Below are 12595 nucleotides of genomic sequence, written 5' to 3'. Positions count from 1 at the left end.
CCATTAATCCAAGTTAAAAGCAAATAGAAATCAGAGCTGTACAAATGAGAATACCCCAGACATATAGATAAAGTGAATGAGCTCTCCTATTTGGACTAAAGTGTCTCAGTTCAAGTGACAGAGAAAGAGAGAGACAGACAGAGACAGGGAGAGAGACAGAGAGGGGGGGAGAAAAGGGGGGAGAGAAAGAGGGGGAGAGAGAAGGGGAGAGAGGGGAAGAGAGGGGGAAAGAGAGAACCATATCTCACCCATGGGGAATTTCCTCAAAATCTCAAATGTAATAAATCAGAGCTAGAGACATAATCAAGGTTTCTCTACATATATTCTTCCTAGAGTCTTTTGCTCTATTTAGGATCTTCTGCCTAAAGAGAATCTGGAACCATGTCTTCTCTCTGAAATCTGGAAGCCAGAAAAAGATCTCTCCCAAACTCTCACCAACTCTGACCCTCAAACAAGTAACCAATTTCTCCCAATAAGGGGAATATTATGCAAACAGAACTTGAGCTAATGTTATAATGCTCTAAAAACAAAGGTATCGTGGGGAGCAGAAGACATATCACACCTGTGTTATGAACTTTGCTCTTCACTTATCAATTCTCTTAGCATCTTCCCCTAAATAACCCTGTGCCTTTACTTCCCTCATCTTCCCTATGTGGCCCAAGAAGAAGTCAGCTAGCATTGTAAAAAGAGTATTACTGGGTTTAAAATCAGAAAATAAGGGTTCACTGACAGTTATTATTTCAACTAGATAATTTGAGACAAGTCATCTCAGCTTTTTGGCCCTCAGTTTCCTTAACTGTAGAATGGGGATAATAATTCCACCTCACCAAGTTGGAAGGAAAGTACTTTGTAAACATTAAAGGACTATATTTAATGTAAAGCATTACTATTATTATTGTAGCATTGCTTCTTCTCATCAAATAGGCCTGTATCCTATTCTCTCAAATCATTTCTCTCTGCTCTTGGAAAGCAAGGACACGTGTAAGTAAATGAGAGGAGGGAATTTTTGTTGTTGTTTCAGTCATGTCCAACTCTTTGTAACTTTATTTGGGGTTTTCTTGGCAGGGATGTTAGAGTGGCTTGCCATTTCCTTCTTCAACTCATTTTACAGGTGAGGAACTATGGCAAATAGGCTTAAGTGACCTGCCCAGGGTAACAAAGCTAGTAAGTGTCTGAGACTAAATTTGAACTTACAAAAAGGAGTCTTCTGACTCCAGACCTGGCCCTCCATCCACTGTGCTCCTGAAGAGAGAACGAAAACTAATTGGCTAATAGGATCAAATAATTCTAGCTAATGTATTAGCTACTTAGTATTTTGCCCCTCTCAGTACTACCATAGCTGAACTGTAGACCTTTTAAATAATGTATTCATAGAGAAATAGGGAGGTATAATAATAAAAAAAGACCTTGAACTAGGAGTCAAGAGACCCTGATTTAGTACTAGATCTACTATTAACTAGGTATGTGACCTTGAAAAAGATTTTTAATATCTTTGGGTTTCCATTTCTTCAGTTGAATAATAAAAGAATTAGACTATGGGTTGATAAACTCTACCTGTGAAACTTAACCTCTTTAAGCCTTAGTTTACTCATCTGAAAAGTAAAGATGTTATACTTCATGGCTAAAAGGTGGCTTCTAATAAAAAGTATGATGAGTTGTGCTAATAACAAAGATTGACCTAAATCAAGAATTTTTTTTTTATTTAGGGAGTGTTTTTGCATCGTTTACAAATTACATCCCATAGATAACTATCTCACCTAAGCAAATTTCCTCTAGATTAAAAAAGTCCTAGAGGGATGGTCTTAAACTTAAAGTACTTAAACTCTTAATTTTATATTTCTGCATTGTACATTATTTCAAGTAAGTACTAGGCAAATTGGTTCCTAGATATGTCTCTATTGTATACTTCAAAACTTCTTGATAGTATTCTGCATGCTTTCTTTCTTTGCTCCAGTTCTCAACAGGGGTGGTCTTTTTCTTTCCTAAGGCCAACTCCACTATGTGTGTTTTTGATCACATCCTTCCCTGTTAGTTTCTAGCATATTGTCCCTTCAGTAAACTGCTTTCATTTTATCTTCGGTTTCTCTCTACCTACTTTTCCTTGCTATATATATATATATATATATATGGAAAGTCCAGTTTTCTCATACATAAAAAACCCTTCACTTGACCCTACACACCCCTCAAGACTCAGTCTCTACATCTTTTCTTCCTTTAACAGCCCAACTCCTAAAAAAAAGCTGTATATTTGTTATCTTCACTTCCACAACCTCCCACTCACTCAATTGCCTTTCTAATCCCTTTCCATCCTTTTACTGTCATGATTTCACTATTCAACTAAAACTGCTTTCCTAAAGGTAACTAATAAACTCATAATTGCTAGATCAGATCACTTTTTCTCAGTCTTCATTCTTCTTAACCTCTCTGTAACATTTGATACTTCATGACCCTTTCCTCCTGAGTATTCCCTCTTCCCTAGGTTTTCATGACTCTTATTTTGTTCCTTTCTGTCAGATTGCTTCTTTTCTGGGCCATCATTTATACCCTACCGTCTAACTATGAATGTTCCCTAAAGCTCTATCCAAAATTCTCTTCTTTTCTCTCTCCAAATCTTCTTGCTTGATTATTTCATCACCTTTCATGACAGACAAATGTCTGTCATAGCTAAGTAAATGATAAATCTCTATTTTCAGCTCTAATATCTTTCTTTAACTCCATTCCTGTTTCACCAACTGTCATTGGTATATCTCCTAAGGGATGAACCCTAGGCATATCAAACTCAATATGTTCAAAACAGAACATATTAAGCTGCATCATGAACTCATCCTTCCAAAATTCCCAGCTTCTTTTTGAAAGCACCAAAATCCCTAAATCTCCAAGGTTCACATCTTTGGAGTAATTCTTGATGCCCTTCTCTTTTGTACTCCTTACACCCAACAATTGCTAATTCCTACCAATTCTACTTCCACAGTATCTCTTGTTTCTGCCTCCTACCCAATACCATAGCTATCATCCTACCTCAGTAACTCATCAACTGTTGTCTACATTATTCCAATAGCCTCCTAACTGGATATCTTCCTTCCCCATCTATAATTTATTCTCCCCAAAGTTGCCAAAATAGCATTTCTAGAGCAGAAGCTCTGTCATGGCATGCCACTGCTCAAATTCCTCTAGTAGCTTCCTATTGTGTTCATGAAAACTGCCTCTGTATGGCATATAAACTTCTTCACAGTAGAAGTCCAGACTACTTTACTGGCCTTATAGTACACCATGCACTTTGAGTTTCAATCAAATTGACTTCACTGTTCTCTGAACTAAATATTTCATTACCTTGTTATGCCTTTTGATAGATTGTCTTCTAAATTTTATAGATTGTTTTCAAAATAAAATGCAATGTTCCCTGCCCCCCACACCCCCCAACACACACCCTCTCTCTCTCTTCTCTTCTACCCCTTGAAATTCCTAGTTTCCTTCAAGGTTCAGTTCATATGCCACATTCTACACTTCTTTCTTCTTCCTCTGATTACCCTGAATAGTTTTAGCAATCAATTAGTTAGCATTTATTATCTGCCAGGCACTCTGCTAAGCTCTGGGAATACAAAAAGAGACAAAGACAATTCTTCTTTCAAGGAGTTTACAATCGAATGGAGGGAGGAAACATGAAAAAAAAATATATACAATGTTAGCTACATACAGGCTAAGTTGCTGTTTAGTCCTATTTGCCTCTTTGTGATTCCACTGGAGGTTTTCTTGGCAAAGATAATAGGGTGGTTTCTCATTTCTTTTTTTTATTAATTTATTTGTTTACTCTTAGTTTACAAGATTCAGTTCCACAATACCTTGAGTTTCAAATTTTCTCCCCCTCCCTCTCCCTACCCCCAGACAGTATGCAATCAAATAGAGCATCTGCAAATACTTTCACATTAAATATTAGGCAGGTTGTAGAGGATTATAACCAATGGAATGAACAATGGGAAAGAGGAAACAAAACAAAACAAGAAAAAAAAAGAGAGCAGGTAGTTTGCTTCAATCTGCATTCAAACCCTGTAGTTCTTTCTTTGGATGTGGACATCTCTTTCCATCATGAGTCTTTTGGAATTGTCTTATAACCTTGCATTGCTGAGAAGAGCCCAGTCTATCAAAGCTGGTCATCACACATAGGTTGTGTCAGTAATTATATACAAATTTCTCTGCCTCTGCTCTTCTCACTCAACATCAGTTTGTTTAAGTCTCTCCAAGTTATTAGGAAGTCCATCTGCTCCTCATTTCTTATAGCACAATAGTATTCCATTACATTCATATGCCACAACTTGTTTATCCATTCCCCAATTGATGGGCGTCCCCTTGATTTCCAATTCTTTGCCACCACAAAATGAGCTGCTATAAATATTTTTGTACGTATGGGGCCTCTTCCCTCTTCTATGATCTCTTTGGGATACAACCCTAGAAATGGTATTGCTAGATCAAAGGGGATGCACCTATTAATAGACTTCGGTCATAGTTCCAGATTGCTCTGCAGAATGGTTTAATCAGTTCACAACTCCAGCAACAATGCATTAGTGTTCCAATTTTACCACGTCCTCTCCAGCATTTGTTTTCCTGTTTGGTCATCTTAGCCAATCAGACTGGTGAGATGTGGTACCTCAGAGTTGTTTTGATTTGCATTTCTCTAATCAATAGTGATTTAGAGCATTTTTTCTTATGCTTATAGATATCTTTAATTTCATCTTGTGAGAACTGCCTGTTCATATCCTTTGGCCATTTATGAAATGGGGAATGACTCGTATGATTATATATTTGATTCAATTCTCTGTATGTTTTAGAAATGAGGCCTTTATCAAAGACACTGGTTGTAAAAATTCTTTCCCAATTTCCCACTTCCCTCTTAATCTTCGTTACATTAGCTTTGTTTGTACAGAAAATTTTCGATTGAATGTAATCAGAATTATCCATTTTGCATTTTATAATGCTCTCTGATTTTTGTTTGGTCATAAAATCTTCCCTTCTCCATAAATCTTACAGGTAAATTATTCCTTGCTTTCCCAGATTGCTCACAGCCTTCATACCTAGATTGTACATACATATAGACTTGATTTTGGTATACAGTTTTAGATATTGGTCTATGCCCAGTTTCTGCCATATGATATTCCAGTTTCTCCAGCATATTTTGTCAAAAGCGAGTTCTTATCCCAAAAACTGGGGTCTTTGGGTTTATCAAACAGTAGAATACTATATTCATTGACTGCTAAGTCTTGTGTACCCAATCTATTTCATTGATCCACTTCTCTATTCCACAGCCAGTACCAAGTTTTGATGGCTGCTGCTTTATGATACAAATTAAAATCTGGTATGGATAGGCCACCTTCCCTAGTGTTTCTTTTCATTAATTCCCTTGATATTCGGCACCTTTTGTTCTTCCAAATGAATTTTGTTACTATTTTTTCTAGCTCTATAAAGTAATTTTTGGTAGATTGACTGGTATGGCACTAAATATGTAATTTAATTTAGGTAGAATTATCATATTTATTATATTAGCTCAACCCAACCACAAGCAACTGATGTTTTTTCCAATTAGTTAGATCTGACTTTATTTGTGTAAGAAGTGTTTTGTGGTTGTGTTCATATAGGTCCTAGGTTTGTTTTGGCAGGTAGATTGCCAAATATTTTATTTACACCTACAGTAACTTTAAATGAGATTTCTCTTTCTAGCTCTTGCTGTTGGATTTCATTAGAGATATATAAGAATGCCGAGGACTTATGTGGGTTTATTTTATATCCTGCAACTTTGCCAAATTTGTTTATTATCTCAAGTATTTTTTTACTTGATTCTCTAGGATTCTCTAAGTATATCATCATATCATCTTCAAAGAGTGACAGCTTAATCTCTTCTTTGCCTAATATGATTCCTTCAATTTATTTTTCTTCTCTTATTGCTACTGCTAACATTTCTAGAACCAAATTGAACAAGAGGGATGATAGTGGAAACCCTTGCTTCACTCCTGATCTTATTGGAAATGCTTCTAGTTTATCCCCATTACATATAATACTTGATGATGGTTTTAGATAGATGCTACTTATTATTTTAAGGAAAACTCCATTTTTTCCTATAGTTTCTAGTGTTTTTAATAGGAATGGGTGCTATAGTTTTCCAAAAGCCTTTTCTGCATCTATTGAGATAATCATATGGTTTCTACTACTTTTGTTGTTGACATGATCAATTATTCTGATAGTTTTCCTAATACTGAACCATCCTTGCATTCCTGGAATAAATCCTACATGATCAAAATGTATTATTCCTGTGATAAGTTGCTATACTCTTTTTTGCTAATATTTTATTTATAATTTTTGCATCTATATCCATGAGGGAAATTGGTCTATAATTTTCTTTCTCTGTTTTGTCTCTTACTGATTTAGTTATCAATACCATATTTGTGTCATAAAAGAATTTGGCAGGACTCCTTATTCACCAATTTTCCCAAGTTGTTTGTAAGGTATTGGAATCAATTGTTCTTCAAACATTTGATAGAATTTGCTAGTAAAGCCATCTGGCCCTGGACATTTTTTCCTAGGGAGTTTGTTGATGCCTTTTTCAATTTCTTTTTCTGAGATGGGGCTATTTAAATAATTTACTTCCTCTTCAATTAATCTGGGCAACTTATATTTTTGTAAATATTCATCTATTTCACTAAAATTGTCAAATTTATGTGCATACAACTGGGCAAAATAATTCCTAATGATTGTTTTAATTTCCTCTTCATCGGAGGTAGATTCACCCTTTTCATTTTTGATACTTATAATTTGGTTTTCTTTTTTCATTTTTTATAATATTGAGTAAAGGTCTATAAATTTGATTATTTTTTTCATAAAACCAGCTATTAATTTTATTTATTAATTCAATAGTTTTGTTAATTTCAATTTTATTAACCTATACTTTGTTTTTCATTATTTCTAATTTAGTATTTAATTGGGGATTTTCAATTTGTTCTTTTTCTAGCTTTTTCAGTTGCATGCCCAAATTATTGGCCTCCATTTTCTCTAATATATTCATGTATGCATTCAGGGATATAAAACTTCCCCTAAGAACTGCTTTTGCTGTACCCATGAGTTTTGGTATGCTGTCTTGTTATTGCCATTGTCTTGAATGAAGTTACTGATTGTTTCTATAATTTCTTGTTTGACACACTCATTCTTTAGGATTAAATTATTTAGTTTAAAATTAGGTTTTAGTCTATCTTTCCATAGCTCTTTATCATATATGATTTTTATTGAATCATGATCTGTGAAGGATGAATTTAATATTTTTGCCTTTCTACACTGAATTGTGAGCTTTTTATGCTCTAGTATGTGGTTAATTTTTGTGTATGTGCCATGGATGACTGAGAAGAAGGTATATTCCTTTTTGTCCCCAGTTTTCTCCAGAGATCTATCATATCTAACCTCTCTAAAATTCTATTCACCTCCTTAACTTTTCTCTTGTTTATTTTGAGGTTAGATTTGTCAAGTTCAGAGAGGGGCAAATTGAGGTCCCCCACTAGTATAGTTTTGCTATCTATTTCTTCCTCTAATTACCTTGATGTCTCCTCTAGGAATTTGGATGCTATACCACTTGGTACATACATGTTTAGTACTCATATTGTTCCTTTTAGCAGGATATAGATTCCTTCCTTATCTCTTTGTATCAGCAATGCCATATTCACAATGCCTATAGAGATTACAAATATGCTGATATAATTATCCATCACAAAATACGTCAGGTTTGCCATTTGGGGAAATAAACTAGAAAATTTATTAAGATACCAAAAGACTGAGTCCCAAAACCAGAAAGTGAAAGCCATCAGAGTAGTTATGATATTGGCACAGGTAGATAAAGTAGAAAGCACCCACATTCTCAAGCCTTTAAAACAGAACAGGCTACCTCAGGCAAAGGTCCTCCTCTCCCCACTCACAGCAACCACCCAGCGTCCTGGAAGAGCGCTCCCAGCAGCTCTGGCCTCTGGCAGTCCTCAGCAGGAGTCCTAACCCAAAAAAAAAAAAAAAGGGCAACTGCCACCAACTGCCAACCGCAGGACCGTTAGCTCGGCTTTTCACTTTCTCTTGCTCTGCTATGTCAGCACGTCCATGGGGCATGGGAGATCTTTAAATCCCATAACCCTTACACTCTTCTAATTAGATCTATTTTTGCTTTTGCTTTATCTGAGATAAGGATTGCTATCCCTGATTTTTTTCACTTTAGCTGAAGCAAAATATATTCTACTCCAGCCTTTTACCTTTATCCTGTGCATATACCCTTGTTTCAAATGTATCTCTTATAGAGAGCATATTGTAGGATTGTGGTTTTTAGTCCATTCTGCTATCTGCCTCCATTTTATGGGAGAGTTCATCCCATTCACATTCACAATAATGATTACTGTCTGTCTCTTTCCTTCCATCCTATTCGCTCTCCTGTTTATGTATTTGTTTCTTCCTTCTCCCTTCCCTTCCTTAAGAGTTTTCCTTTTGACCATCACCTCTCTCGATATTTCCTCCCTGTGCCCCCTTTTACCTACCCTTTCCCCTTACTACTATTTCCCTCCCTTATAATCACATCCTGCCCCCCCCCCCAAACCCCTTGCCCTTCCTACTTCTTTTAGGGCATAATGGATTTTTATACTTGACAGAGTATGTTATTCCCTCCTTGAACCCAAACTGATGAGAGTAAATTTCATACAGTCATCCTCTCCCTCCCTCCTTTCCCTCTGTTATAATGAGTTTTTGTGTCTTTTCACATTAGAATCCTAAACTTAACTGATTATGTTGATCCTTCTTTGAACTAGAACCAATGAGAATAAAGTTCATATGATGTTCATCTCCCTCCCTCCTTCCCTTCTATTATAGTATGTTTTTATGCCTCTTTATGTGGCATAGTTTACCTTTTTCTGCCTCATCCTTTCCTTTTCTCCCATTACAATCCTTTTGTACCCCTTAATAAGGTTTTTTTTTTATCATCAGATTAGTTCATTTATACCCAGGCTCTCTATGTATATCTCTTCTAAATGTCACAATAATTATATAAATTTCAATATTGACAGGTATCAGCTTCTCATAGAGGGATGTAAACAGTTTGCTCTTATTGAATCCCAAGTTATGTGTATGTGTGTGCATTTGTGCATGTGTATGTGCATGTGTGTGTGTGTGTGTTTTACTTGTTTACCTTTTTATGTCTTTCTTGAGTCTTGTAATTGGAGATCAAATTTTCCATCGAGCTCTGGCTTTTTCATCAGGAAAGTCTGTAATTCTCTTATTTTATTAAATGACCATCTCCTTGCCTGAAAGATTATGCTCAGTTTTGCAAGTAGTTGATCCTTGGTTGAAATCCTAGCTCTTTTGCCTTATGAAATATCAAATTCCAATCCCTCTGATCTTTTCATGTAGAAGCTGCTAGGTCCTGTGTAATCCTGACTGTAGTTCCATGTTATTTGAATAGTTTATTTTTGGCTGCATGCAGTATTTCTCAGGAATCTGGTGAATTCTCTTGATAACTATTTTACCCTCTGATTCTAGGACCTCAGAACAATTTTCTTTGACAGTCTCTTGGAGGATGTTGTACAGGCTGTAGAGCACAATAGATTTTTATATTTAACAGAGTATGTTATTCTCTCCTTGAATCCAAACCATTGAGAATAAATTTCATACAGTGCTGCTCTCCCTCCTTCCTGTCCCTCTGTTATACTGAATTTTTGTTTCTTTTCATGTTAGAATCCCAAACTTAACTAATAATGCTGATCCTTCCTTGAACCAGAAACAATGAGAATAAAGTTCATCTGATGTTCATCTCCCTCCCTTCTTTCCCTCTACTAAAGTATGTTTTTATGCCTCTTAATGTGGCATAATTTACCCTTTTCTGCCTCATCCTTTCCTTTTCTCCCATTATAGTCCATCTGTACCCCTTAATAAGCTTTTTTTTATCATCAGATTATTTCATTTATACCCACACCCTCTAACTATGTATATCCCTTTTAAATGTCACAATAATTATAAATTTCAATGTTGACAAGTATTATCATACAGAGATGTAAACAGTTTTCTCTTATTGATTCACAAGTTATGTGCATGTGTGTGTGCATGTGTGCTTATATGTGTGTGTTTTCCTTGTTTACATTTTTATGTCTCTCTTGAGTCTCACATTTGGAGATCAAATTTTCCATTGAGCTCTGGCTTTTTCATCAGGAAAGTCTGGAAGTCCCTTATTTCATTAAATGATCATTTCTTTGCCTAAAAGATTTTGCTCAGTTTTGCTGGATAGTTGATCCTTGGTTGCAGTGCAAGCTCTTTTGCTTTACTAAATATCATATACCAATCCCTTAGATCTTTTAATGTAGAAGCTGTTAGGTCCTGTGTGATCCTGATTGTAGTTCCATGATATTTGTATTGTTTCTTCCTGCCTGCATGCAGTATTTCTCCTTGACCTTGTAATTCTGTAATTTGGTTACTATATTTCTTGGAGTTTTCAATTTGGGATCTTTTTCAGAAGGAGTCCAGTGAATTCTTTTGATAACTATTTTACCCTCTGATTCTAGGACCTCAGGACAATTTCTTTGACAATCTCTTGGAGGATGTTATCCAGGCTGTTTTTTTCATCATGGATTTCTGGTAGACCAATAATTCTTAGGTTATCTCTCCTGGATCTGTTCTCCAGGTCAGTTGTTTATCCAGTGAGATATTTTATACTTTCTTCTAATTTCTTTATCTTTATGTTTTGTTTGACTGACTCTTGATGCATCGTAGAGTCCTTAGCTTCAATTTGACTGAGTCTAATTTTTAGTGAATTTTTTTCCTTGGTTAGTTTTTGAAGCTTCTTTTCTATTTTCTCCAGTTAGATTTTGAACCTCCTGTCCCAGTTCACAAATTTTACTTTTTAAGGATTTGTTTTCTTCAATGAGATTTTTTTTTCCAATTTGGTCAATGTAGATTTAAATTTCTCTACTACTTCTCTAATTTGTTTTTTAAAACCTTTCTTGAGCTCCTCCACGAATGCTTTTTGGTCTTGAGACCAGTTCACATTTTTTTCTGTGGTCTCAGGTATGAGTATAGAGTCCATGTTGTCCCTCTGAATTTGATTGTTCTTGCTTGCTATAATAGGATTATATCATTCTTGATTTCACAGTTTGCTTCTGCCCATTATGATTGCCATGTCCTGAATTTTTAGAGTGAATTTCTGCTTCTGGGGTACAGATGTACTGGCTTCTCAGACTGTGAGCTTGGGGTTTGGTTGTTGACTTTGTGTGCTGTAGCCTCTGAGTATCTAGACTGAGGCCAAGGCCAGGACTCTCATTGTTTCCCCTGGGTTATCCTGAGGCTCACAGAGAAACATGTGGGGGGAGGGTGGTCTGGCCATTTCAGGTTTCCTCCTGTGTTCCTGGGCTACAGCTCAGGGATGCTCAGCAGCTGCTGGCACTGGCAGGGTTGGTGTCTGCAGATGCCCCTGGTGGTGCTTAGGCATACCTGGGCTTCTGTTGTTAGTACTTGCCAGCTCCACCCCCTAGGCTTCAGGATCTCCTGCTGGTCAGCTTAGGTGGGGCTTGTTGGGACACCTCCCACCCTTCGCTTCAGGTTAGGCAGAGCTTTAGTCATACCCTTCCTCTAGGACTCCCAAGCCTGAGGTTGTTTCCACTGTTTCAGGATTTTACACTGGGTGGAGCATTAATCTCAGTGTTTTCAGAGTCAGGGAGGGGGATTAGGGCAGCTAAGGTTTACTCCACCATCTTGGCTCCCAGAAATTCAGGTAGGAGATTTTTAGACATCCAAGCTGTAGGCTGATAGCCCCAGGAGAAGTTGCTGCTACAGGCCCTGTACTTTCTGGTGGTGAGACTTCTGCAAATCACCCTTGGGTTGGATGGATGCTCTGGCTGGGGCTTTATCTCACTCTGTTGTGCTGTGCCCTCAGGTCCACACTGGTACAGCTCCTGTGTGCTCTGCACTCCCCCTGCCCAGACCTACATGGGTGCTTTTCTGGGCTGGGTATCTTCCATGTTCCATCTGCCAATGGATTCCATAACTCTAAAATCCATTCAGATTCACTTTTTAGATGTTAGTGATGGAATTCATGGAGGAGTTCAGAAAGTTTCTGCTTCCATTCCACCATCTTGGCTCCACCTTCATTTTTCATTTCTTGCTGCAGTTCATTTTATAGATCAGAAAATTGAGGTTTGTGTAACTTTGCCCAGGATCACACAAGTAGTAAGTGTCTGAGGCCTCATTTGAATTCAGGAAGATGAGTCTTCCTGACTCCAAGACCAATCCTCTATACCACGTACCACCTAGCTGTCCAGACAGGATAAACATGAAATATTTAACAGATAAAGGGTATTAGAATTAAGACAGATTGGGAAATGTTCTAGCAAAAGATGGGATTCTAGTTGGGACTTAAAGGAAACCAGTAAGGTCAATAGATGGAATGGAAGAGGGAGAGCTATTCACAGGTTATATCCTCCCAGCAGAATATAAACTCCCTGAGGGCAGAGAGTATATTTTCTTTATCTTTACCCACAGTGCCTAGCAAAGTGATTGAACATAGCTGGTGCTTAATAAATACTTTGGAAATTGGATTGGGCCTCTA

The 12595-nt window shown here is 36.9% G+C and overlaps 2 long non-coding RNA genes across 5 annotated transcripts in view; one reads left to right on the top strand and one right to left on the bottom strand.

The window, feature by feature from the left end:
- Positions 1-12595, bottom strand: part of LOC138154893 (uncharacterized) — a 311748-nt gene that overhangs the window by 123445 nt on the left and 175708 nt on the right. The window lies entirely within an intron of this gene.
- Positions 1-12595, top strand: part of LOC138154890 (uncharacterized) — a 58267-nt gene that overhangs the window by 39455 nt on the left and 6217 nt on the right. The gene's annotated exons all lie outside the window — the stretch shown is intronic.

The sequence above is a fragment of the Petaurus breviceps genome, unplaced genomic scaffold (assembly GCF_028583685.1).
Source record: "Petaurus breviceps papuanus isolate PSGF00001 unplaced genomic scaffold, PetGlider_PUasm1.0 91133, whole genome shotgun sequence".
Classification (NCBI taxonomy): domain Eukaryota; kingdom Metazoa; phylum Chordata; class Mammalia; order Diprotodontia; family Petauridae; genus Petaurus; species Petaurus breviceps.
Note: the sequence above shows the minus strand (reverse complement) of the source record. Positions and strands in the feature narration are given on the sequence as shown.